The following is a 25,764-nucleotide window of genomic DNA, read 5'->3' as shown; positions in this document are numbered from 1 at the left end:
TCCTCGTCTGTGAACAGCGAACCGCAAAACCAAAGTGGAAGGTCAGGACGAGAGGACGCGAGGACGGGATGCAGAAACCAAAACACAAGTCTATTCTTGTGGTTTTTAGGGCAGGATCACACAAACACATGTTCAAGCTGGGAGGAAACCAGGGGATTGAGGAACCATCTGTTAACCAAAGCCTTTGGGAAGCACACTAAGATGATCTTCGGATATTGTTCTCCCCAGGTGGGAATGACAGGGGCTCCGCGGGGCCCCTCGGGCCCGAGCAGGGAAGGGAGGGCTTAAGAAGCGCCGGCTCACTGATGCTATAATCTCATTTTCATTCATAACACTCGGGCATTTCAGGTTAGAGAGGAAACGTCACAGAGCGGCGGCGCTCGTGTTTTAAACGCAGGTCAGAGGCTCCGAGCTTCAGACACGTCTTTGAAATTAACTCCACAAGCAGAAAAAAGGGATTATCGACATTTTTAATCACCGCGCACGACGAGTCAGGAGGCGGCCGAGAGGTCAGGGAGGAGGACGGAGGAGCAGGGGGGAGAAACGCCAATCACCCGTTAATAAAACATCCGGAGACATTCAGTCCTGCTGCGCTGTGAGATCACGGCCACATGATCAGCCGCCATGTTTCCAGACACCTGAGTGACGTTCGCACGTTCGATCCCGTTCACTGAGGAAGCTCGTCCACGCTTTAGCCTTTAGCATCATTTAGCATCATGTGCTAATCCCAGAGAACACGTCAGGTAATCTGAGATCCAGAAAATGACGATATTTTATCATTTGAGTCCTAAATCATGATTTGGATCTGAAACTCTGACCTCAGGGGTTTGATTTAAATCCACAATTTATTTAACAGAGTCTTTCATTTTCATTTGAACTCTAAGTTGAGTCTAAGTAATTCTTGGGAATCAAACCGACGACCTGCAGTGGGTTGGTTGCAGATCTAAAGAAGCTGCCTGAGCACAGTGAGGAGCATGAAGGATTAGTTACAGTCTGCAGGCTGCAGTAATTACCACAACAAGACCAGCACTGCTGCTCCTCACCCGCTCCTCCCTCCCTCATCCTCCTCAGTATCACCTGGTCTCTCTCCTCCTCCCTCTCTGCTCTCCTCATCCTTCATTCAGACTTGTCTCCTTCACCTCTCTCCATCCTCCTCTGTCCTCTCCTCAGTATCACCTGGCTCTCTCTTCCTCCCTTCTCCTCCTCCTCCCTTCTCCTCCTCCCTCCGAGGTGAGGAGTGATCGGAGGAGGAACAGATTGTTGGATGCTTGTTGACCTGTCAACACAAACAGAATTGTGGAGCAGGATTGAAAATCTAAATCTGCATTAGAGGCTTTTGTTGGGCCTGAGGCGACTCGCTCCGCACGAAGGGGTCTTTATCTCACCGTGGACACACACACACACACACACACACACACACACACACACTTAAAGCCGACACTACGTCAACACAATGTCTGCTTCTGTAAACTGAAGTCACACTTTCACAAACTGGATTCATATCGTTTCACTTTGACGTAAACTGAAGCTTCAGATAATCGGAACTCAAATTAACTCAGGTTCAAGTTCGTCATTTAAATCAAGTCGTCATTTAAAAAACCTTTTCTGAACGTGGAGCGCTCAACGAGGCTCCACCGTAAATTCACTGATTCACTAAGGATCGACCTCAGACGTTTACTCGGATCATCTCGGAGCGTCTCGGAGACGCGACTCCAGAACACGATCAAAGGTTTGTTTTGGTTTCATTTTCAGATAAATCCCTCGGAGATCAGCCGCAGACAGCGCGGACATAAGACGCTGAAGTGTACGTTAAACACAGACGGGGGATTTAATCTCGTCTGCACTCGTTGTTTGTTTGTTTATTTGCTGGTGCCGGTTGTTGTCATGTGTGAAAGCAGCGGAGTCGTCGGATGCAGATAATCCTCGCTGGTTAATGCCGTGGCCCAGATTACTGCACATCCAATACATCGGCTTCCTCAACGCTGGCTCCGACTCAAAACGAGTCAAAGCGTCTTCTGTGGTCGGACGAGTTACGTTTCACTAAAATAAATATTTACGATATTTACCATTTAACACTTAAAATAAATAAAAAGTTCATTTTAGAAAAACCAAATAAAGGTTTTGTATGATTCTGGTTTTTCAGACATGAAATGAACTCAAGTCCCAGTCGAGGACATGGAGGTGGCTCAGTTTGAGATGTGTCCGTGTGGGGGGGACGGCGGCGTGTCCAGGACGTCCTCCGCGGTCATATGGCTGCAGGACAACACCCCCGGGGTGATTAATTAAAGTGATGCGTCGGTCCTGCTGATCAAATCAGTACAAAGACGCTTCTTAGCAGATTAATGACTGAAGGAACATTAAGCCATTAAAATCTTATCACAGATTAATCATCTATCAAGGAATTCATTCTGCTGCTAAGTCCTGATTAGCATTAGCCACGGTGGCGTCAGTCTGTGCAGAGACGAGACGGTCATCCTTCACGCCCCCTCATATATAAATACATATATTTATATAAATACATATATTTATATAAATAGATAAATTTGAACTCCTGTTGTGTTTTATTCTCCAGTTTTCGTGTCAGACTCAGGTGGAGCCACATCAGGAAGTGATTCTGTGAGCAGACGTTTGACAGTCGCAGGAGTTTAAACTTTTAGCTGCTTCAGAAGCTCAGAAACTTTCAAAAGGACTTTTGATCAATTCTGACTTTGGCCGACTCGTCAACTTGAGAACAAATGAAAAGTGTTTGAAACTCATCTTCGTGTCTTTGGGATTAAACAAAGTGTGAATGTTTCAGATTTAAAACTTCTGTTAACAGCAGCAAGACTGTTCCCGTTGAACGCTCCTTCAACTGTAAACAATTCCCAGGATTCATTGTGCTTCGGTGACCGTCTTACAAAGAGGTGATGGCGGCGGCACGTGACGACGCCAAAAAGCGTCTCTTTCTCAGACGGGTGAACACGTATTTGTCTCCAGCCTCCTCTTTCCTCTATATTTCAGTGCGTCTCCCTGAGGACCGGAGGACTCGAGGATTAAGTCCTGTTCCACGTCACCAGTCATCGAGGGAAGTGGGCGGAGGCTGGCGGAGCCGCCGCCGCCGCCGCAGGACGCACCTTCCAGTCACTTTTGTGTGTTTGATCAGAGATTACTTTCATAGCGGTGAAGAATGCGGCAGGAAAATATCGGACTGTACATCTCTGCAGTTCCCTTCCGCTCTCTTCTTAACCCGCAGTTCAACTGTAGCCGGCTTTGTTCATTCTGAAAACCGACATGAAACACAATTGAAAACTTGGCAGCGGCGCGGCAGATACATCGTAACTCAATCTGGACTGGCTGCTTTAAACTCTGTCTTCGGAAGGTGGCTTTTGTAGAGCGTCAGACAATGGGCAGCTCTGTTGAAGCCACAGAGGTTGATTTTCACCTTTTAAGTGAGGACACCAGATACCTGCCTTTTCACTGCGTTTAGTTTGAGGACAAACTTTCTTTCTCCAGCTTTTTGAACACGAGCAGAGGGAGAAACACGACACAGGGTCGCACAGCGCTCCAGTCGTAGCTCCCCAAATATTCCGATCCTGGAAGAGCTTCTCAGGCGACGCTGCGTCCGTCTGTAAGGCGGATCGGGACGTTGTGTGTGTTGGGCCAACAGATCACTGCAGGAACGTCCAACCCTGTAATCTGATCGGTGAGAAATCATCCCGAGCTGCCGCGCGGCGCTTCAGATGTGGTCGGGATGCAACTGGTGCGACCACCAGGCCGCCAGATTAGAACGCCACTTCAGAGCGTTTGTGCACTTCAAAAAAACTGAGCACACACGTCTGTCGTCATGAGTCTTTTTTCTGCTCTCAGGGTAAAATGACTTCTCACAAACTCTTGAGGACGTGCGGCGGCTTCCTGACAGAAAGAGGAACTGAAGCTCTGACGTTGGACCTGCAGACACATTCAGTCCAACTCTTACTTCTCACACGTCTACACACTTTGAATCAGAATCCAGAACCAGAGAAAACAGGTTTTATGTTTGAGCGCTGCGTCCACTCGTCCCTCAGACTTTAAACTAAAAGACGTAAGTGTCCATCGACGTCTTCAAACCAAAGGAGACGTTTGTTTTCTCAGGTTCCAGCTGCAGCTCGAGGACGAGAGCAGTTCCTCATCTCATCTAGAAGATGACCTCACTCCTTCACTCACTCCTTCACTCACTCACTCCTTCACTCACTCCTTCACTCACTCACTCCTTCACTCACTCCTTCACTCACTCCTTCACTCACTCATCTTAACGGAGACAAACTTCGTGTCTCTGGAGCAACAAGTGTTTTTCCTGAACACATTCAATTCTGTCAAACTCCGAACGGATCAAAAGTCTGGGACCAGTTTCACGACTTTTAAAAACGACCTTGTCTCACGTCCTTACCCCTTCACACTGAGCTCCGCCCACCTCAGGTCCGACTCTCCCGTCAAAAGCTTTTCATGAATAAATTCAAAGTTACAGGAAGTCCAGCTCGGCGAGGCGTCGGAAAAAACGAGGGTGTGACCCCGGCCGACCCCCCCGAGGGGACGTCCTGAGCCTTCCCACCTGCCACTGGAAGAAAACCCCCCATCTGTGTTTACCTCCAGCTAATTGACGCCGTGTCTGTCCTCCGCCCACGCCGCTTTCACAAGAGCTCATCCCCCCTCAGCGCTCAGCTCAGTACGAGACGCCTTTTTTGGGCGGGAACTCGAGGGACGGCGAGGACGGGTTCAAGTGCAAAACAAACGCTGGCGTCACGCAGCTTCAGCCCAAAGCTGCGTCCGAGGAAACCGAAGGACCGGGACACGAGAACAGAGGTGATGTGCGTGAAACCGTGAAATATATATTTACACGTTCGTCCTCTCACACACGGTGACGCGGCGTTCCGAGGGCAGCGGTGTCTGTGACAGGTTAGTGGGACTAGCGACATGGTGCTAATCAGCTTTATTTGTGCCACTAAAACCAATCTGTGGGGATCAGACGTGCCAGCTGTCTGCGCTACAGCACGATTACTGCAGCTTCTCCGCTCAGCTTCTACTTCTTCTTCTTTCTGAACCAGCGACGAGGCGTCTGGCAGCGAGCGGCCGCCCGCTCCCACGAGGTGTCGCTGAGAAGCAGACGAGTGAGTCGTCGCATCAGAGCCACGACAGCGGCTGCCTCCCCCGCCAGCCTCCTGTAATCTGTTGGTGGATTAAACGATTCATTAGCTGATTAGCGTAAATCGATTAACGGCGCGAATGAAAACAAAAGGGAGGCCCGTCGGGGGAGGAAACCGAACGAGGAAAAACACAAACAACTTAACAACCGAGATTCTGCTTCGTCAAGGTTTGATGTGGACGAGGAAACAGGACGAGCCTCCGGCTTAAAACTGGAATCAACAAAACTTCCAGAACCTGAAATATCCAGAGATCTTTACTTCTGATCCTCTGCGGCTCAAATCGTTTCAGCAGAGTCTCCTGCTTTACTTCTGTTTCCGGCCTCATCGCTGTTTCTATGGTTACAGCAGACTGACCAGTCGTCAGCAAGCGGAGCCAGATTTAAATGTTGTGTTTAACAGAATGAGGTTGGAATGAGGTTGGCTGCTTTAAATGAAAGCATTAGAATTCAACTATTTCACTGTGAGTCATCGGTGACTGAAGCTTTTTGTGGTTTCCTGTGCGACGTTATTTGTTTTTCTGTTTCTTTCTGGAGAAAACGTTGTAACTCTGAAGATTAAAAACCCACAGGATGATATATTAAAAGCAACGTGACTGATTTATATGAAGCAACACGACGTCAGATCAAGAGGGGAAATCATCAAAAGTCTCAAAGACATAAAACCCAAGTTGTAAAAAGGCCTAATTCTCCTTGAAGCCTTTAAATGAAATAAGAAAGCAATAAAATAAATTAGGAGTCGTTTGATTCGACGCAGCCACAGGCCTCGTCCATCAGCCTCCGAGCAGCAGGCAAACACAGTCCAACCCTCTCGGACGTCTTTGAAGTCGCCAAACCCCTCGTGTTCCGTCCGTGTTCACACACCGCAGCGTACGACTGCACGCCAGCGACGTAAACACCCTCCCTCCGCCTCCCTGCACACTGGCTAATGACTCCCATGCAGCGGCGCGGTGGCGAGGGGGGTTCAGAGAGAGTTCAAGCCACACGTTGGCCACATGTTTAAAGCCCGCCCCCCTCCCTGCACCATGAAAGCCATCGCGCCCTCATCAAACGTCCTCTCCGAGAGCTCGGTAATGGTGTCGCCGCGTCCTCCACGGCCGCGGACTGGATCCCATTAGATTCTCGTCTCCACGGGGACAAACAGACAGACAGTGAAGTGTGAGTGTCCCTCGAGAAACTGGAAAACCTTGAGAGCGTGGGACGGACGGAGACACGCAGAGGACGACAGGGTCAAAGTCCAAACGTGGTACACGAGGACGGAAAAACTGAGCTGGACACCAGGAGGACATGGGACCAGGAGGACATGGGACCAGGAGGACACGGGACCAGGAAGACACGGGACCAGGAGGACACGGGACCAGGAGGACACGGGACCAGGAGGACTCTGAAGAGATGGACCATCACTTCACCGTCAGGACAAACAGACGTCAGGGTCGGAAGATGACAAGTGACGACATATCTGATAGTGTGTGAAAACCGTTAAAGATTAAACGGTTCATGAGTTTTCCAATGAATCACTGACACTTCCTGTTTCTTCCTCTGAGATCTACCATGTGCAGCTGGGCGGAGGGACACGTTGCAGCTCTGGATGCTCTGCGTGGTTCGTACATTTCTTGAAGAGCTGAAATGTGACAGGGTTTCGTTGGACTCACTAAACTGAACCATTCTTCTTCTCTATAACTCAACCTGCTGAGAACAGAACCCTCATCCATCATTCACTCAGAGCTGCGGTTCATTTCCTGCGAGGCTCGAACCGCCACGCCGCAGCACAGAGCGCCGCACTCAGACGAGGGGACGTCCCGGATCAGGAGGATTCAATTTGTCTTTGACACCGTGCGGCTGTGTGAGCGACGCAGCTGGACTCGGTTAACGTCCGCCGCCTCAAACCGAGCTGTGGTTTCCCCCCCGTCAGGAGACGCTGCACATCAAGACAACCGTCTGATCATCTGAAGGTCATGTGACCCGTCACCGAGGAGGCAGAGCGTCCGACATCATCGGTAACGAACGTGCAAAACCACACAGTTCATACGATCAGAGGTCGTTTCACAGAGACGGAGAGATGAAGCTCGAGGGATCAAAGCAGCTACGAGAGTAACTGATTACTTTCTCTAGTTCAGTAACGAAGGAAGATTCAGAAGATGAATTCTTCTGTAAATCAAACCGCTGCAGCTCCTCCTGTAGGGAGGTCAGAGGTCAGAGGTCAGAGGTGGTGGGGGGGTGCTGGAGCGTCATGCTCAGGGGAACTTCAGCAGAACGGATGCTTCCACGGACAGAACTGAGAAACAAGTCAAACACTGAACCGAGCTCCGTCCACGTCCTCATCCTGTTTCCTTCAACGTCTTTTTAAAAAGGGAAACCAGGAGGATCATCAGATCAGAGAACATGGAGACATGGAGACATGAAGACATGGAGACATGAAGACATGGAGACATGGAGACATGGAGACATGACGGAGGAACGATCACACGAGTTAGAGATGATTCTTCCACGACACTGAAGCTGTGACGCTGTGAAAAACTTCCACTGATGGAGACGCAGTGAGCTGGCGTCCAGGCGTCCACACGTCCAGACTCTGCAGGGACACATGAACGCCCACTGTTACTTCATCGAAGAGTCTTCAGCTACACACACGACGCAGGATGACGCATGAGTTTCACGTCCTGTTTTAACACAACGTGACTAACAAAATAAAATCAGGAATCAATAGAGGAAAGAAATATTGATTTCAGTTCCTGTTTCACTCTTTTAATCTTAACTCTTGATTTAATGTCAGGAGAAGAACTTCCTGAATGTTTCTTACCTCCATCTTTATTCAAAAGTAGTTCTGTGGTTTTTAATATGAAGTTTGAATAACGTCTTCTGTTTGAACCTCGTCTCCGACAACCAATAAAGTTTGTCCAATAAAAGTTCAGCAAACATCAAACGTCCTCATTTCTTTAAAAGACTCCGATGGTCACGAGTGGATTCAATATTTTCATGGAGGAGGAAAGAAAACTTTTATAAAATTAAGTTTTAAATTCACCTGATTACAGAATCTGTCACCTCCTCCTCCCTCTGCCCCCCCGCCCCACCCCTCGGTACCAGATGGACGCACAGCGCCCCCCCCCCCTCTCTATCTGCGTCGTGTCTCTTTAGAGAGATAAGCCTCGCGGATTTCTACGCACGCCAACCTCGTGAACTTGACCCCTGGAGCAATTCATCAAAGACCCCCCCCCCCCCACACACACACACACACACTCCTCCTCTACAAACACATCCCCCCTCCTCCCCCCTCCTCCCCCCTCTCTAGTTTGGTCTTCATTGTCTTTACTTTGTTCATTTTTCGCTTTATTCAATTTATTTAATTTGTCATTTCGTCTTTTTCTATAAATTTATTAAAGACGGAGGATGAACTGTTTATGGAAATAAAATAAAGAATCATAGAAACATTAATGAAGATCAGCACAGCAAACAGGGTGAGGAGGAGGAGGAGGTGAGAAGAAGAGAGAAGATGTACAAGAAGCAGAGGGGACGGAGATGAGGAGGTGATGCAAGGGAGGAAGAGAGACGATCATTCACTCATTCATTGAACTGGTTTTATTTCCTCCTCTTCGTCAGGCGCTGGACTCTGTCTCCAGGCTTAGTGAGCGTAAATCTGGAGGAATCCCATTAGACTGTGAGAAAGTTGAGCTGTGAAACTCTGTCTGTCCTCCGTCTCTGTCTGTCCTCTCTGTCTGTCCGTCTCTCTCTCTGTCCTCCCGACCTCAGAGAAACCACTGAGCAAGACACAAGATGTGGCTTCCTAAATATTACGAGGAGGATTCACTGAACTTCAGTGGGAGAAAATCCCACAACCTCAGGAAGTTCAAATGTAGGTTTCTAATGAACGACACAAAAAGAAGAACAAAGATACCGAGAATCTTAAAAAAGAATTGAGAACCAGGAAATTCCATCGTCGTCACGAAGAGAAGAAAAACCAGAGAAGTTACGTCTGCAAACCTGCACTGTCATGGTTTGAGACAGAAGCTGAATCTGTTCCAACGATCACGTGATGAAGAGTTCAATCAGAAGAAGGTTACACAGCTCGGAACCAAACAGGAAGTACGGACCCTTCGCCTCCTCCGCATCAAACCTGAGCAGAGTGAGGTGGCCGCATCGCACACATCTCTGAGCTCCGACTGCTCGTCGGCCTAAAACCTTGTCAGCGGCGCAGTTAAAGTGATCCATGGGGTGAGTGGTGGTAAAGAGCCGGTCCCTCTCCGAGCCGGGCCGAGCCGAGGTTGAGGCCCGGGCGTGCCGCTCGCAATCGTCCCGTCCGGTTTTAAGAGGTGCCGGCTGACGGGGCTGTAACAGGAGGAATTCCTGCTGCAGCTGCCCGCCACTCGAGAGGGGAGCAGACGCTCTCAAGTCCGTCTCAACCCCCCAGCGAGGCTCCGGACCCTTCATTTAATCCCGCCTCTCAGACCCTGACGCCCAAACCTCAAAGCTGAACCCGCCGTCCTTTAGACCCGGCGTCGCTGCGGCCTCTGCCCTCCCCACTTCAAACCGTCGTGTTAACTCTCGAACACTAAACTCAACGACCGCTGCTGATTTGATGGAGTGGGACGTCGTGTGAGACAAGTGGCCTCGGCCGCGCCGCTCTGACCTCACGAGCAAATGAAAAATGACCTTTTCACCTTGTCAGAGGACTCGGGCTGTTCGGGAGGAAACGCAGGACGGGAACAGATTCTTTTCATCTCCATGTATTTCTCATTTAAAAGCTCAAGTCCTGAGACATTTCTGTCTTAATGTGTCGTCATCCACTCAAACTGCAAAAATGTCTGATTCATCCACTCCCTCCCTTTTTAACTCATCGTCGCTGAGCGTCCCTGAAAACAAAAGAAATAAATACATGAACTCTGCATCTACAGGTTTAAATCAACTAATGTGTCCGCTCATCACATGAAACCACGTTGTCTGTCTCACACAGAGACGAGATCGTCCGTCAACGTCTGAAATTTAGAAGATAACGAATCGTTAACGCGATCTTAAGCTGCGGACGGATTTTTTTCACTTTGCTTTATTAAAAAACAACATTTAGTGTTCGGTAACAGACAGAACCTGAAGTTAATAAGACGGAGATATCGCGTTTCAACGCAATAACGTCCACGTCAACAGGTAATGTCTCTCCTTCAGATTATTTTCTTTGGACAAGTGAAATAAACTGAGGGCGCGTTTGAATATTTAGGACGTTATGAAAATAGAAGGAACAACTGAGGCGTCAGGGTTTGACCTTCAAACTAAAACAGCCTCCGAGTGTTTCACCGGCTCTGGTCGTGAGGCGTAAACAGGAAGTAGAGTAAGAGCAACGCCAGGCGTAACCATAGCGACCAAGCCAATTCAACCTATCCTCCCATCCTCCTCGTCAGTTTTCAGAAGCAGCTCAGTTCCTCTGGTTCCGTCAGCGGTGAAGCTCGGATCTCTGCTCCCAGCTGGGATTGTAATCTCGCTCTCGCTCCGAGCCGACCTGCGCAGCAGCTTCAGCCCAAACGCTTAAAAAGCAAAACGTCAGCCGCGGCCAGCTCTGAACCGCTGCAGCTCCCGGACATCGACACGCCGAGGCCCGCTCTGTTTACAGCGTGGAAGAGAATACTTGACATTCTTACGCTGGACGTTTGTGTCCTCACGGAGCTGAGTGCACGTCTGCGCCACCTCATCATTCCTGCCTGGGCCCAAACACATGTTTCCCTTTTAAAGTCACTCTGGAGCCGAACATTTGTACGTTTAGCATCAACACTGTGACAGGCGGCTCTGTGAATCCCTGCCAGCCCTCCCGGGAGGCGCGGTGGAAGCGCGGCCGGCCGACTCCTGCGCGGCGAGGGGAGGTCACGGGGGGTCGTGGGTAAAATAAGCAGAGGGAGAGGTTTCTATTCCCGTAAAAATGATCATAAAGAGCCAATGAGAGGACGTAACCGTCCAGAGTAAACTCAGGGGAGCGGATCCAGTGTCGGGGGGGAGGACTCTGACGAGCACCGACTGAATCTGAAGAATTTCCGCAGCTTCACACTTTCCCCTCGTCCACACGGGTTTCTGACGTCAGCAGCTTTTGCATCAGATAAACAACTTTATCGATGATATTTGTGAATCGTCCGGCCTCAGGGCTCACACACACACACACACACACACACACACACACACACACACACACACACAGAAGAGGTGAGACAAATAAATGTGATGTGTGAAGGTGGAGAACGTTTCCTCCTTCGCTCGCTGAGCGTCTGTTCTCTCTCTCTGCTGAGTGGGTTCATCTCCTCAGAGAACAAGTGACTGAGAGTCTCCATCAGCTCCAGGTGAAGAGTGAAGCTGAACTGAGATCAGTTCTTAACAACCAGAGTTTATCTCCAGTGTTCAGCAGAAACTTTAAAACATGAAGAATCTGAACAGTTTGTTTCAGCAGCAGCTCTTCTGCTTCTTCTCATTCTAACAGAAAAAAAGTTTTATTACGTTCTTTAAAATAACTTTTATCCTCACGTGTACTTTCAAGGTTTCATTTGTGTATTTCATGAGTTTAATCTATTAAAACATCACACACTCACACACACACACACACACACACAGACACACACTCACACACACACACACAAACACACATTAACACACACAGACAGAGAACAGAGCGAGGACAGCGGCGGCACATGAAGCAGCGAGGTCGGGGGGGTCAAGCAGAGGCGGAGTGGGCTGGAAAAGGTCCAGAGATGTGGAGCGATAACCCCGCCCCTGATGAGGGCTGATCCCCCGCCCCCCCCCCCCCTCGATCGCCCAGGTCAGCGCTCTCAGGTTACTCAGGCTTGTTTGGACACCCCCGCCCCCGCCCCCGCCCGCCGCAGCCTTGGACGTGGACTTGAGCGGCGTCCAGACATGAAAGAGCCGCAGCAGAAGAAGCTGCTGTCTTTGAAAGGCGACCCCTCGGTGTCTGTGTTTAAAAGGTGTCGTAAAGCCTCGTTGTGTCGAGAACCAGTTTCCTTCAGTTTTATTGGACGGTTTTTATTCTTCACCGAGCTCGGGACACGACAGGAAGTGTTCTCCATCGCCTCAATGACCTCTGACCTTTCAACTCCCCTGAACTTCAGGAAACCACTTACAGCAAGATGCAAACAATGAGCAGCTGGAGAACCGACTCGAGTTCTGACTTGTTTTCTGAGTTTTTAGAAACGATGGGTAAATAAAAAGCGACTCTAAAACGTTTCCGCCGAGCTGATGCTCAGAATCCAAGCTGTTGGATCGGGTTCTTCTCTCCTGGATCAAAGAGTGTCAGTGTGTTCCAGGTCCGTCCCTGCAGCTCTGCACCTGTTCTGCACCTCCAGGTCCTGACGCCGCCACAGAACCCGTCTCTCCCCGGCCGCTGCAGGGACAGACGTCCCTCTGCTCATCCACAGGTTCCTGCTGGAGGACATTCCTCAGGGGACCATCTGCACGTTCACGGTCTCTTTAGAATTGTCTGGAAAACGTCCAGCCGATGGCGTCCAGTTGGACCCAGCGGCGGCTCCACTCCGAGCTCGATCCTCTTTGTTTGAGAAACTTCCTGGAGCTCCGAGGTTCAGTTTCCAAAGTGCAAAGGAAAAAAGAAAGTGATTCCCGGACGGAGAGAGATTTCGATCCAATCCAAACTGCTGAGAAGTTCCGTTGATGAACAACACTGAGAGGACTGATGTCACAGATGTTGGAGTTTTTGATCCTTGTTTCATCTTCAGGTTTCAATGAGAGCGTTTGGGTTCAGAAGCTGAGAAGCTGAGGATTAGAGCCGGAGCCGTCCCCTCGGCCGTGCAGGTGATGTAATGCATACGTTGTTGTGGTGGACGGAGGCTCTGACGTGTGGAGGAGACTCTTTCATCCTGCGGCTTTCATATCATATGTCACAAAGCTCAGTCTAAGCCGCTGCAGCGATAAGGTCAAACAGCAGCTTATCGCCGCTCGAAAAAAATGCCGCTGTGACCTTTAGACCCGGAGCACGGAGCCACCAGTCAGGAAGCGGCAGGCCTCGCGTCCGCCGCTGGTTGAATGACAGGGCGGGCGGGCGGGCAGGCAGGCCGCCGGCCAGACGTCGATGACATGTCAGAGCGCCGCGTCTCAGACGCAACGGAGCGCCGCTTGTCATCAAATGCATCTATCTGAGAGGAGGGCGAGAGGGCCGGCCGCCTGCCGCTGAGGTTCAAAGTGAGATGGCGTGATTGTGATTCATCAGCCGCGGCGTGGGAACAGAAGAAAAAGATGAGGGGAGAGAGAAAACAAAGGAAACGCTCTGACCTTTCCCTCCACACACACACACACACACACACACACACACACACACACACACACACCTCCTCCACAAAGAGACGTAACGTCAACACAACCGTCCGAAGCTGTGACAGCGTCCCTCACAGGCTGAAATGTTCACTGCACCATCGCTTCCTCTCCCAGCTCATTACTGAGTTTGATTTGTTTGTGTCCGGAGTCAATACGTCTCCGTTATCGCGGCGCTGTGTTCGGCCTCTGTGCTTATTACAATCTTTTCTCAGCTCGGGGTCCCGCTGCCTCATTTCCTCGACCCCAGATGGCGAGGAATTCCAGCCTGGTCCCGCAGACGCGAGCACATGTCAAACCGAGCGACGCTGCCGCCGAGCGACTCAGCCGCCAGCGCCCTCGCTCTCTGCTGTACCGGGGCTTTAATGAAAGTTGGGATGGATGTCGGGGGGGGGGGTTCAGAGGAAATGCCTTGATCTGCGAGGCCTGTGCTGAATTATGGAGCGGGGTCGGACGCATCTGGAGCCTGGAACAGACACGTTCCCCCGCCTGAGACTGCACGCGGCCAACTGGTGCAGACGTCCAGGTGGATGGATGATGGCGGTTCCTCTCTCCTTACACAAACATGTGCGCCGCACTCTATTGGACGATGGTCCTCAGACAGAGATTCCTCTCTGCGGCTGGAATGCAGAGGAAGCGTCTCGCGGGGCTCAGACGGCGGGCTGCTAACGGGACAGCTGTGGGGTCAAGTGTCCCAGATAAAGATGATCTTTAATCGTCGAGGGTGTGTGTGTGTTTACCGAGCGTCTGTATTTATACGACGGAGAAACACATGACTCAGCAGGAGACGTGTTGGACAACTTCCTGGTGTGTCGGTCAGGACGCTGCACAGAGACGTCAGCGCTGACCAGAAGCCGAGCGCTTGTTTGTGATCCAGCTCCGAGCTGCGGCTGCTGAGGAAGAACTTCAGAGCCTAAATATTTGCGGACTTGGTCTGCTGCCAGCGTTTCCTAATTATTCCCATATTAATGCTCTCCAGTCCCTCTGGTCGGAGCTGCAATAAATCTTTTCCTCACTCGTCACTTTTCTCCGCTTCCTCGCGGCTGCTTCGGGGTCATACGTCATCCGTCAAAGTGCTGCGACCTCTGACCTTCACAAATTGCTTGTAACAATGTCGATTTAGGAATTTAAGGCTGTTCTGCGGTTTCTCTCGGTATCAGGGTCGGATCCTCAAACACGCTCGCGCACAAACACTCTTCTAATCAACTCGGCTCCATCTGTGAAAACAGGACTTTGTGAATCTGGTGCAGTGATATTTACAAAATGAGATGGAATTCCCATTTGTCTCCTCTGGTTCGTCCTGGAAACAGTCTGGAGGCTTTTGACTCAGTCTGCAGCTTGGAAGGAAAAATGGTTTTCATGCTGGAATTAAAATAAGATTTTTAATATTCACAGGCACCTGCTTCTAATTACACCCAACCACTCGTCACGAGTGAAAGAACAGATTCTACGTAAGGAAACCAAACTTCAACGACAATCAAGAATTCTGCAGGTCAGCGTGTGCACGAGACACCGCGGTCAGAAAGCTCCTGACGGGCCCGTCTCCCAGACGTGCACCGCCGGAACCTTTGTTTCCCTGCGTGCACACCTGACACCGTCACACAGGAAATACCTCCATCTCTTCAGGGCAGGGCCACCAAATTCTAATCAGTTCATCTTTGGATCCAAGTGAACGTTTGCACTGGATTTGAAGAAATTCCCTCGAGGCGTTGTTGAGGTGTCGTGTTCACAAGAGTGGGACGGACGGAAAACATGCAGATAAAAACAAGTGTCCTCGCGTTGAACTTCACGCCTTCGCTCCTTTTTCAGTCCAGGTGAGAACAACGTCTGATATCACACGATGATATGTCGTCCTTCCACACACACACACACACACACACACACACTCTTCTCACGTTCCCCCTCCAGTCGTGTTACAGTGAACACAAAGACTGGAAATATCACGGATCTCGCGGCGGCCAGTCAGCTGCTCCTGAACAAAAGGCCCGAGCGAAACACGGCGGGGCCGGGAGCGGCGCAGGCGCCAGTCGGAGAGCCACAGGCTCGTCAGCGGGCTCAGTGTCTTGCCCGAGGGCACTCGGACCGGCGGTGGCGGAGGAAGCACCTGAGGGTGACGCTGACGGAGGATGTAGGTGTTTACACAGAAATTTAAAGGAACCTGTTCCAGTGAAACTTGGTGTCGTCAGTTGTTACCAGGACGTCTGACCAGAAGAGGAGGAAGTGGTTTGTTTCACAATCTTTTTAAAATGTCAAAGTGAATCAGCTCGTCGTGAAGCAACACAGGTTTATTTGTCTGTTTTGTAATCGTGTTTAGTCAAACTGTCGTCATTATTTCTTCATTCGTCTTCTCTGTAAACGACGATGTGCTCGAGATCAGGGAGAGAAAAATCATGTGTTGATAACAAGAAGGAAAATGATGCTGAATAAATGTTAAATATAGATTTTTGTTCCGACACATGAAGACGTCAGCAGCTGAGTCCATCGTCTCTGTGTTAAACATCATGTGTGCGTTGATGTAAACGTTTAAATCAGAATCCAAGGAAACTTCTTCTTCTTTTCCTCGACGATGAACAACTGAAAACTAAGAGATTGAAATGGACACAAAGACTGTTTTTTAATTAACGCTGCTTCATCCTCCTGTGATCAGCCCGTTAATTCGTTCAACACCTTTAACGTGATCCGGATTAAAACAAAGGTCGGCGTTCGTGTGTGAGAGCGGGTCGGACATGTTGTAGTCTGACGAGCAGGGCCCTGCCCCCACCCCCCCGGGGCTGATGGTGAGCGATATGTAGCATTAATATTTAAACTTATCCAAATTTTGAGGAGGCCTGATAAAAAATTCATCCAGAGAAACGAGCGGCGGCGAGAACAGTAACCAGAGAACAGACGATAATTCACTTCACTCTGTCAGGAGCAAAAAACAAATCACTACACCTCCGCCCATCTCCGCAGCTTCTCCTCTTTCCTGTCGAGCATCGTACCTGACCACCGCAGGGTCACAGGGATATTTCATTACCTCTGCTGACCTCTGACCTTTCTGCTATTAGTTACCTGTAACGCACACAAGGAGCGGACGCTAATTTATCTGGAGATCAGAAAAGACGAGAGACACACGAGGACGAAAGAAATGTGGAAATCTGGAGACGAGATTCAAGAAGAAGCTTCTCCTGAATATTTAATACAACACACACAAACACACACACACACACACTCACACACACTCTCACATCCTTTCAGTGATGGATGAGGCAGACAGCCATGTGATATACACCCCCCCCACTCACACACACAGGACAGTGGCCTGGGGTGAAGGCTGCACCTTCCCCTCCACACACACACACACTCTCACACACACACACACACACACACACACACACACACACACACACACACACACACACACACTCACACTCTCACACACACACTCACACACACACACACACACACACACCGTGGAGGTGAGTATAACATGTTATATTTCTATATATTTCTCTTCATCTGTCGAACAGTTCACAGATGATGAAACACAAAGTCCAGATGTTGTGAAGTCAAGTTCACAGGTTAAAGTTTGGACCAGGATTTTTCAAGTTCGTCGTCCTCACAGCTGATTACTGACCTCTAGTGGCCGGAGCTGCTGCTGGTCAATCCTGAGTTCATCTTCCTGAACTGATTTTCATTCTGAGCCACACTCTCAGCAGCAGCGTCACGTCCCCCCCTCCTCTTCCTCACCCCCTCCTCTTCCTCACCCCCTCCTCTTCCCCTCCTCACCCTCTTCCTCACCCTCTCCTCACCCTCTCCTCTTCCTCTCCTCACCCTCTTCCTCACCCCCTCCTCTTCCCCTCCTCTTCCCCTCCTCTTCCCCTCCTCACCCTCTCCTCTTCCTCACCCTCTCCTCACCCTCTTCCTCACCCTCTCCTCTGAGCATCACACTACTTTCTCTCCAGGAAAGTGGAGGGAAAGTTCGTTCTGATCGTTTCTCTGAACATGACCGTCGTTAACGCTCTGAGCGTCGAGACGAAGAGGGAACGTGTTTCTGAAAACCTTCTCACTGGACCTGGACGTCCTGCTCCGTCCCGTGACCTGGTGAGAATCAGAGGTCTTCATCCTCTGTCCCTCGATAAAGACAGGGGACGCCCGGTGTTAATAATCCACGGGCAGGTTTGGCTGTGGGGCCCCCGGCCCCCCCGTGAGCCCCCTCCACGAGCGACAACAAGCGGAAGCTGCCCTGCTGCTGCGGATCCAGCCGCTCCCTCCGCCAGAGCACAATGGGGCCCAACCCGGCTTCATCCCGGGGCCCTAATCTCCCTCCTCCTCCCTCCGGCCCCTCATTCACCGCCTGGGTCCAGATGAATGGCGGCCCACCATGCGGCACGACGGCACAATGGTGCTAATAACACGGCAGAGTCCAGGTCCTGGTCGAGCTGAGGCTGACTGGAGGGAGGTGGTCGTTTGTGACAAAGAAGAAACACAGGTGGAGCCGAGCCAATGAGACGTCAGTCACGTGGAAATCCAAACCTGTGACCAGCTCGAGTAGCTGAGATCAGCTGACGCAGCCTCGGTGGAACAGAACCAACATTTAAAGATATAAGGGTTAGGGGTTGTGCGTCTCCACTACAGCTTCAAACGACTGTTAGCTGTTAGCCTGTTAGCGTGTCTCATCGTAACCTAAATAAAACTGTAATACATGAACTCATCCGTGAACATGATCCGAGCAACTCCCATGATCCCACGCTGCTTCACGGCGGTCTGTTGAGAGTGTCTTTTTGTTTAAACGCCCCCTAGTGGCTGAAGTGCCACATGTTAGATGTACGTGAGATTTTAGACATTTTTCAACTTTTTGTCACTTTTCTGTCGGTTGACGTATTTTCAGATATTCCCGATAATAAAAGTAGATTTTAAGATTCTCTTAAACAACTTTTTAACAAGTTCAAATTCGAGCAGATTTCCTGATTAAGATAAAAAACTTGAAGGTTTAGGTTTGTGATTAAAAACAGACAGAAGGAACGTTTCTATCTGAGGGGAAACAAAGCTCTCAGACTTATTTCAGGAGTTCAAGGTTTTTATAAGAACTTTAATTCCTGTCATGAAAGTCTGTATTTTGCATCTTGTCGTAAACACAGAACTAATCTCTGGAGCGGTTCTCTCTCCAGACCGACGGGAACAGGCCCCTGTGAGAACGAGGCTCCGGCCTGGTCAGATGTGACGGGACCTCCACGAGGGGACCCCACTCTGCACTTGACATTCATCTCCTCTCAGATCACTTGAGTGTGACTTTCCCTCGGCTTTGCTCAGCGTGTCCTCGGCGGCGGCGCTGACATGCATTGTTGGCGTGTCACCGGGTTTTGAAGAGGGCCACGTGCGTCCAGTCGGCTGAGACAAGTGCTCCCATACACGATGTCAGACATGAGAACGGACGGAGCTGAACACATCTGCGGCGCTGCCAACCACAAAGAGACTTATCTGCCAATCGGCTCAGGGGCCGTTGGAGCCGGCGCTTTGTGCAGAGGACGACGTCTTCGCGTTCCCCGAGAGCCAAACGGGGAATTTACATGTTTTAAGCGTTGCGTGCGGCCGATGCTCTCGAACAGAACAATCTGTGCAGGTGGAGTCTCACTCAAGGACACTTGAGCAGGATAATCTCCGAGGCCGGAGGGCCGCGCTGCCGGGACGTCACCGGGTCGGTCCACTCCAATTACAAAATGGTGTTCGAGCAGACGTGACACTGGAGGATGATTTGTAAACGCTCCGCAGGTACAAACTCAGACTGGAGCAGCGTCTAACACCAGTGAGGGAAACTTTTAAAAAGGAATTCTATTAAAAACCTGTTTCTCAGCTGCACTGTGAGAAAATGACTCAGAGTCTCAGAGATTTATTCTGGATCATTAAACACGGAACACTGAACGGAACCTGGACGAGCAGCAGGAAGTCCATCGGTTCATTAATCATTCTAAATAAGAACAGAACAGATCACAGATCCACATGATTCAAACTTCATCTGTCTCCTGAGGTGGACGGCGTTTCTCAGAACCTGTAACTTTAGACTTTTTAATAACGTCTTGAAGGAAGTGACCTCATGTCTTGTTAAATGTCTGCAGGTCCCTCGTCGGAGCGTTAGGCACCGTTAGATATGTTCAAAGTGAGGAGACGGACGAGAGGAGGAGACGCCAACATCACAACAGAAAGAAGCAGAGGAGGACGAGGGCGGAGCCGCTCCTCTAATTAACCTCGGAGTCTTCAGACTGTCGGATCAGCACCAGGAGGAGGATTACACAAAGAATGACGGTATGAAGAACATGCAAACACAAAGGCCTCCGGCTCCGACTGCAGCCATTTTAATTTGTTACTGTCTCGTCTGCATGAGAGAAAACAAACGTCTGGAAGCTTCTCAGTGAGCGAGTGGACGTGTTGACGGACGTGTTGACGGACGAGACACTAGAACAAGACAAATATCTCAGGATGAAGACGAGGAGCTGATATAGTGCTGCTTTAAAAAATAAGATGAATATGTTCAAACGTAAAGACGCCTCTGCTGAAGACAAGTTCAAGTTTTGATTCAGGACGGAGACGTCCTGGAAGTGAAACCGTCCATTGAGACGCTCAGACGAGACCAACGTCCTCAGACCTGCTGCGTCTGAATGAGTCTGTCATCAGCTTCTTCAGACTGGAGGGACACTTCTTATTGTCCCGGGGGACAGAGGCTGTTTCTAAAAGATGGATTTCTGTTGGCCTGCAGCCAGCGCACACACACACACACACACACACACACACACACACACACACACACACACACACACACACACACACACACACACACACACACACACACACAGCGCCCTGCAGAGCGGCTGGGTTGGATGAATGGAGGACGGAGGTGGAGGACAGATATTAGTGTCAAACATGGCGTCTCCTGCAGGTTAATGGAGAAACAAACACTCTTTTATTTTGAAATGAAACAGAGCGACCTGTTTGTTAATGTGTCATATTATTTTGAAGGTTTTCTCTTCGTCGGACTTCTGATCTGAACTCTGACGTCGACTGAGGAACATGAAGGTGTCTCTGCTCCTCGTCCTCCACAATGAGACGGACCTCACCAACACTGACGATGTGTCCACGTGTGTCCACGTGTGTCCACGTGTGTCCACATGTGTCCACGTGTGTCCACGTGTGTCCACGTGCTGACTGTCAAATTAAAAGATAAAGCTTTGTGAATCATTTATTACAATGTGATCTACACTGATGTAGATCTATAGAACCTCAGTAGATCTATAGAACCTCAGTGTAGATCTATAGAACCTCAGTAGATCTATAGAACCTCAGTGTAGATCTATAGAACCTCAGTGTAGATCTACAGAACCTCAGTAGATATATAGAACCTCAGTAGATCTACAGAACCTCAGTAGATATATAGAACCTCAGTAGATCTATAGAACCTCAGTAGATTTATAGAGCCTCAGTAGATCTATAGAACCTCAGTAGATCTATAGAACCTCAGTGTAGATCTATAGAACCTCAGTAGATCTATAGAACCTCAGTGTAGATCCACAGAACCTCAGTGTAGATCTACAGAACCTCAGTAGATCTATAGAACCTCAGTGTAGATCTATAGAACCTCAGTGTAGATCTACAGAACCTCAGTAGATATATAGAACCTCAGTAGATCTACAGAACCTCAGTAGATATATAGAACCTCAGTAGATCTATAGAACCTCAGTAGATTTATAGAGCCTCAGTAGATCTATAGAACCTCAGTAGATCTATAGAACCTCAGTGTAGATCTATAGAACCTCAGTGTAGATCTACAGAACCTCAGTAGATATATAGAACCTCAGTAGATCTACAGAACCTCAGTAGATATATAGAACCTCAGTAGATCTATAGAACCTCAGTAGATTTATAGAGCCTCAGTAGATCTATAGAACCTCAGTAGATCTATAGAACCTCAGTGTAGATCTATAGAACCTCAGTAGATCTATAGAACCTCAGTGTAGATCCACAGAACCTCAGTGTAGATCTACAGAACCTCAGTAGATCTATAGAACCTCAGTGTAGATCTATAGAACCTCAGTGTAGATCTACAGAACCTCAGTAGATATATAGAACCTCAGTAGATCTACAGAACCTCAGTAGATATATAGAACCTCAGTAGATCTATAGAACCTCAGTAGATTTATAGAGCCTCAGTAGATCTATAGAACCTCAGTAGATCTATAGAACCTCAGTGTAGATCTATAGAACCTCAGTAGATCTATAGAACCTCAGTGTAGATCCACAGAACCTCAGTGTAGATCTACAGAACCTCAGTAGATCTATAGAACCTCAGTGTAGATCTACAGAACCTCAGTAGATCTATAGAACCTCAGTGTAGATCTATAGAACCTCAGTGTAGATCTACAGAACCTCAGTGTAGATCTATAGAACCTCAGTAGATCTATAGAACCTCAGTAGATATATAGAACCTCAGTAGATCTATAGAACCTCAGTAGATTTATAGAGCCTCAGTAGATCTATAGAACCTCAGTAGATCTATAGAACCTCAGTGTAGATCTATAGAACCTCAGTAGATCTATAGAACCTCAGTGTAGATCTACAGAACCTCAGTGTAGATCTATAGAACCTCAGTGGAGGACGTCTCTGACCAGAGGGGGGACATGAAGGAGCCGCTCTGTATTTAGGTCAACAGAGCGGCTCCCCAGTCACAGCGAACACAGAGCGAGGAGGACCTGGGGTCAGCGGGGATTAGGTGAGAGGAGGTGCATATCTGATTTAATACGGAGCAGGGGCGGAGAGGGAGGTCGGGGGGGACGCAGCAAATAAACTCAGCGGATATTAAAGGTCAAGAGGTCGTCCCACATGTGTTTTCCGAGGCCGACTCGCTGAAGACCAAAGCAGATGAGTCACAGCAGAGGTGGCACAGATGTGGAGCGGCTCAGAAAACCCACGATCCACCAGGTACGAGTACGACCACGAGTACGACCACGAGTACGACCACGAGTACACACAACACCTCCACGCTACTGCAGTTTTCACGACTCCGCAGTACACGGGTTCAGATCAGGGACGGACACACACACACACTCAGAGTGTTTGTCACCTTCTGTGATGCTCAAATGTCCGGTTGTGCTCCAGCTTCAGCTCCAACAACAACCAATAGAAAACCAGGAGGAGCGACGACGCGAGACATTGTCCCGCCCCCTCGTTGTGGGTGCGTTATCTATATGATGGATGGACGATAGAAGAGTTTATTCCCCCCCCCCCGGATCCAGTTGTTTTGTCTAAATCTCAACGTTTCAGAGTCCGTCTCACAATCTGAGGAGGAAGAGACGTTTCTGCGTCTCCGGAGAATAAGAACCAGAAGAGTTCCTGCACCTGAAGCTGAGGACTTTGTCTCTGACGTAGTTAAAACGCTCAATAAGACAGATGTCCCTCGTTTTCCCACAGTGGGGACAGATACGGACGCAGCTCTGTGGAAGTCATCAGTGTCGGATGTCGAGATGAGGGAAGGAGTTCTCACGCAACAGTTTTAAAAGATATTCAATATTATTATTGCTCGGGGCTGAAATTATTTCCACATGTCGGCGACGCCGGTGATACCATCGTTCTCTGCGAGTTCTAACAGAAGTTACGTCTTTTATTTTCATTTAATTTCACTTGTTTCATTGTTGACGCTGATGAAGTCGATGACCAGGCTGCAGATGGTCAGTTTCAGCTGCGTGAAGGTTTTTTATTCCCACTGAAGATTCACAGGTTCGGTGATTTAGTCCAGAAACAGATGATTCTCTGTCGGTTCGTCAGAAGAGAAGTGAAAGTGATTGTTTATTTGAAGTATTTCATAAGATGTGAGATTATTTTGGAATTAGTGGAAGTGAGTTCAAACTAAAGAGAGAAATAAGAGATTGATTTAAACTGAGAGTGTAGAAATAGAAAAGTCTTTTCCTTCTCTTTATATTCTTCCTCATCCCTCCTTCAAGAAAACACTCACACGTGTCTCAGCTTTTATTCTGAAATAATCTGAGGCTCCAGGTTTGTGATCAGAAAAACGTTTTGTCGCTGCAGTAGGCCTCACCTCACACCAGCAGGTGGCGCTAATGGATCATTTACTCTTTTCTCTTCTAAAGGTTTTTTTCAGCCAGAGAGAAAAACCTGAAAATAAAACTTCTGAACTTTACATGATATATTTATGAAATACAAAAACACAGTGAGTCCGAATAATGTGGTTTATTCTTAAGTTTTATTACCGATTGTTTTTTAGTTTTATCATCTAAATATATTTAAAGCACCTGATCCCACTGTGTTTTTAATTCATTAATATAAATGTTAAAGGTTTACATGATGAACATTGATGAGAACACCTTGTTTTAGTTTTTCTTGTGTGTGAACATTTTAAATCAGCAATTCAACCATAAGTTAAAGTTTTAAATAAACAGTTTAATTCACTGACTGCTTCATTTTTAAATACGACTTCGATCTTTTCTTCTTATTAAACTTTTATTAATGACTGACATCAGCTCTGTTCGACACAGATTATTTATTCAAACAAATTGTCTCCATGTTCCTCCACTGGTTTAAATTAAATGTTTACAGATCAACCAGACCAGGATTTTAAATCTTTAAATATATTTCTGTTTATTTGATGAAGACGACGAGAGCGAGCGACGGGTCATTAACACCTCAACAAAACCTGTGTCCGAAAATAAAATACAAAAATAAGATTAAAGACTGAGAATAAAGTAAAGAACATCTGTACAACATCTGTACCACAACTCTAAACATCAGGACGTCCACATGCAGTGGACAGCAGCTGCCACTAGGTGTCGTTGTTTCATTTGAAATGAACGTGAAGCTCGAGACTCAAAGTTAATTACTGTTGAAATGTCATTCTGATTTAAATCGTTGGAGTAATTATATTATATTAATGTAGTTCTGCTGATGTGACTTTATAGTTTGTAAAGTCAGTTGATGATCACAGGTTGAAAACATCATCGATTTATTATTAGAACTTTATTCTAAATTCATTTTATGATGATTCATCATCTTCTTTAATTGAATCTGTGAAACCAGCTGTTCCCAAACATGTCTCACATTTTATCTTGTTCACTCGATAGAAAGTGAGTGAGTCTCAAACATCGACTGGAAATAATCCTGATCGTGTTTTAAACTAATCACAGGGAACCGATCGATGAGAACCAATTTAAATCATTTAACAGAATCAAATATAGTTCAAACTATAATTAAATCTATAGAATAAAAAATAATTTAACTTTAACAGAATCAAATATAGTTCAAACTATAATTAAATGTATAGAATAAAAAATTATTTCACTTTAACAGAATCAAATATAGTTCAAACTATAATTAAATCTATAGATTAAAAAATCATTTAACTTCAAATCTATAGAATAAAAAATAATTCAAACTTTGTTTAACAGAATCAAATATAGTTCAAACTAACAATAATTAAATCTATAGAATAATAAAAATCATTTTAGTTTGTCTAACAGAATTAAATATAGTTCAAACTAACAATAATTAAATCTATAGAATAATAAAAATCATTTTAGTTTGTCTAACAGAATTAAATCTAGTTCAAACTAACTATAATTCAATCTATAGAATAAAGTATTAACTGTAGCTCAGGAGGAATATTCTTTAGATTATCAATCAACTGTGTGGACTTAATATGAAGACGTGTGGTTTAATGATGGAGGGATGATGGGACGGGTCTGAGAGGAGGAAGAGGAGAGAGAGAGAGAGAGGAGAGAGAGAGAGAGAGAGAGGAGAGAGAGGAGAGAGGGGGGGGGTTGACAGAAACAGAGAGAGAGAGAGAGAGAGTGAAACAGAGAGAGAGAGAAGGAGGAGTGGACTGACCCTCCTCATCTTCTTCTCCTCCTCTAACTTCTTCTTCTTCTTCTTCTCGGGACCTTCGTGCGTCTTTCCCTCGGGCGCGTGTCGCGGGTTCACGAGAGAAACTTTCCCTCCTCGTGGAGTTTGTCGTGGCCGCGCTCCGGACGCACGCACGCACGCGCCTCAGTGTCTGGAATACGTCTCGAGGTGGACGCGCAGCGCTCCGAGCAGCGCAGACGGGATTTGACGCTTTTCTTTCCCTGTGACGGATCCGATGAAGATCCTGAGGTCTGACGAAGAGGAGCAGAGTTAGACTGAAGAAGAGGAGGAGGAGGAGGAAGAGTCGCTCAGGACGCGGAGGAGACAGTTGGTGAGTTGAACCATGTGCTCCACAAAGTCTCTCTATCTTCATCCTCATCTTCATCATCCTTCTCTTTCCCGTCTCTTCATTTAGTTTCATTATT

At 48.0% G+C, this 25,764-nt stretch overlaps 1 long non-coding RNA gene and 1 pseudogene across 1 annotated transcript; both read left to right on the top strand.

The window, feature by feature from the left end:
* The first annotated feature begins 4,078 nt into the window (after positions 1-4,078).
* Positions 4,079-8,061, top strand: LOC138406985 (uncharacterized). The gene is made up of 2 exons (XR_011240381.1): positions 4,079-6,755; positions 6,855-8,061. It is a non-coding gene; the product is annotated as an uncharacterized lncRNA (long non-coding RNA).
* A 17,232-nt stretch (positions 8,062-25,293) lies between these two features.
* Positions 25,294-25,764, top strand: part of LOC109643926 (zinc finger protein GLI2-like) — a 48,626-nt pseudogene continuing 48,155 nt past the window's right edge.

The sequence above is a fragment of the Paralichthys olivaceus genome, chromosome 24 (genome assembly GCF_024713975.1).
Source record: "Paralichthys olivaceus isolate ysfri-2021 chromosome 24, ASM2471397v2, whole genome shotgun sequence".
Classification (NCBI taxonomy): Eukaryota; Metazoa; Chordata; class Actinopteri; order Pleuronectiformes; family Paralichthyidae; genus Paralichthys; species Paralichthys olivaceus.
This window is presented reverse-complemented; position numbering and strand designations above follow the sequence as displayed.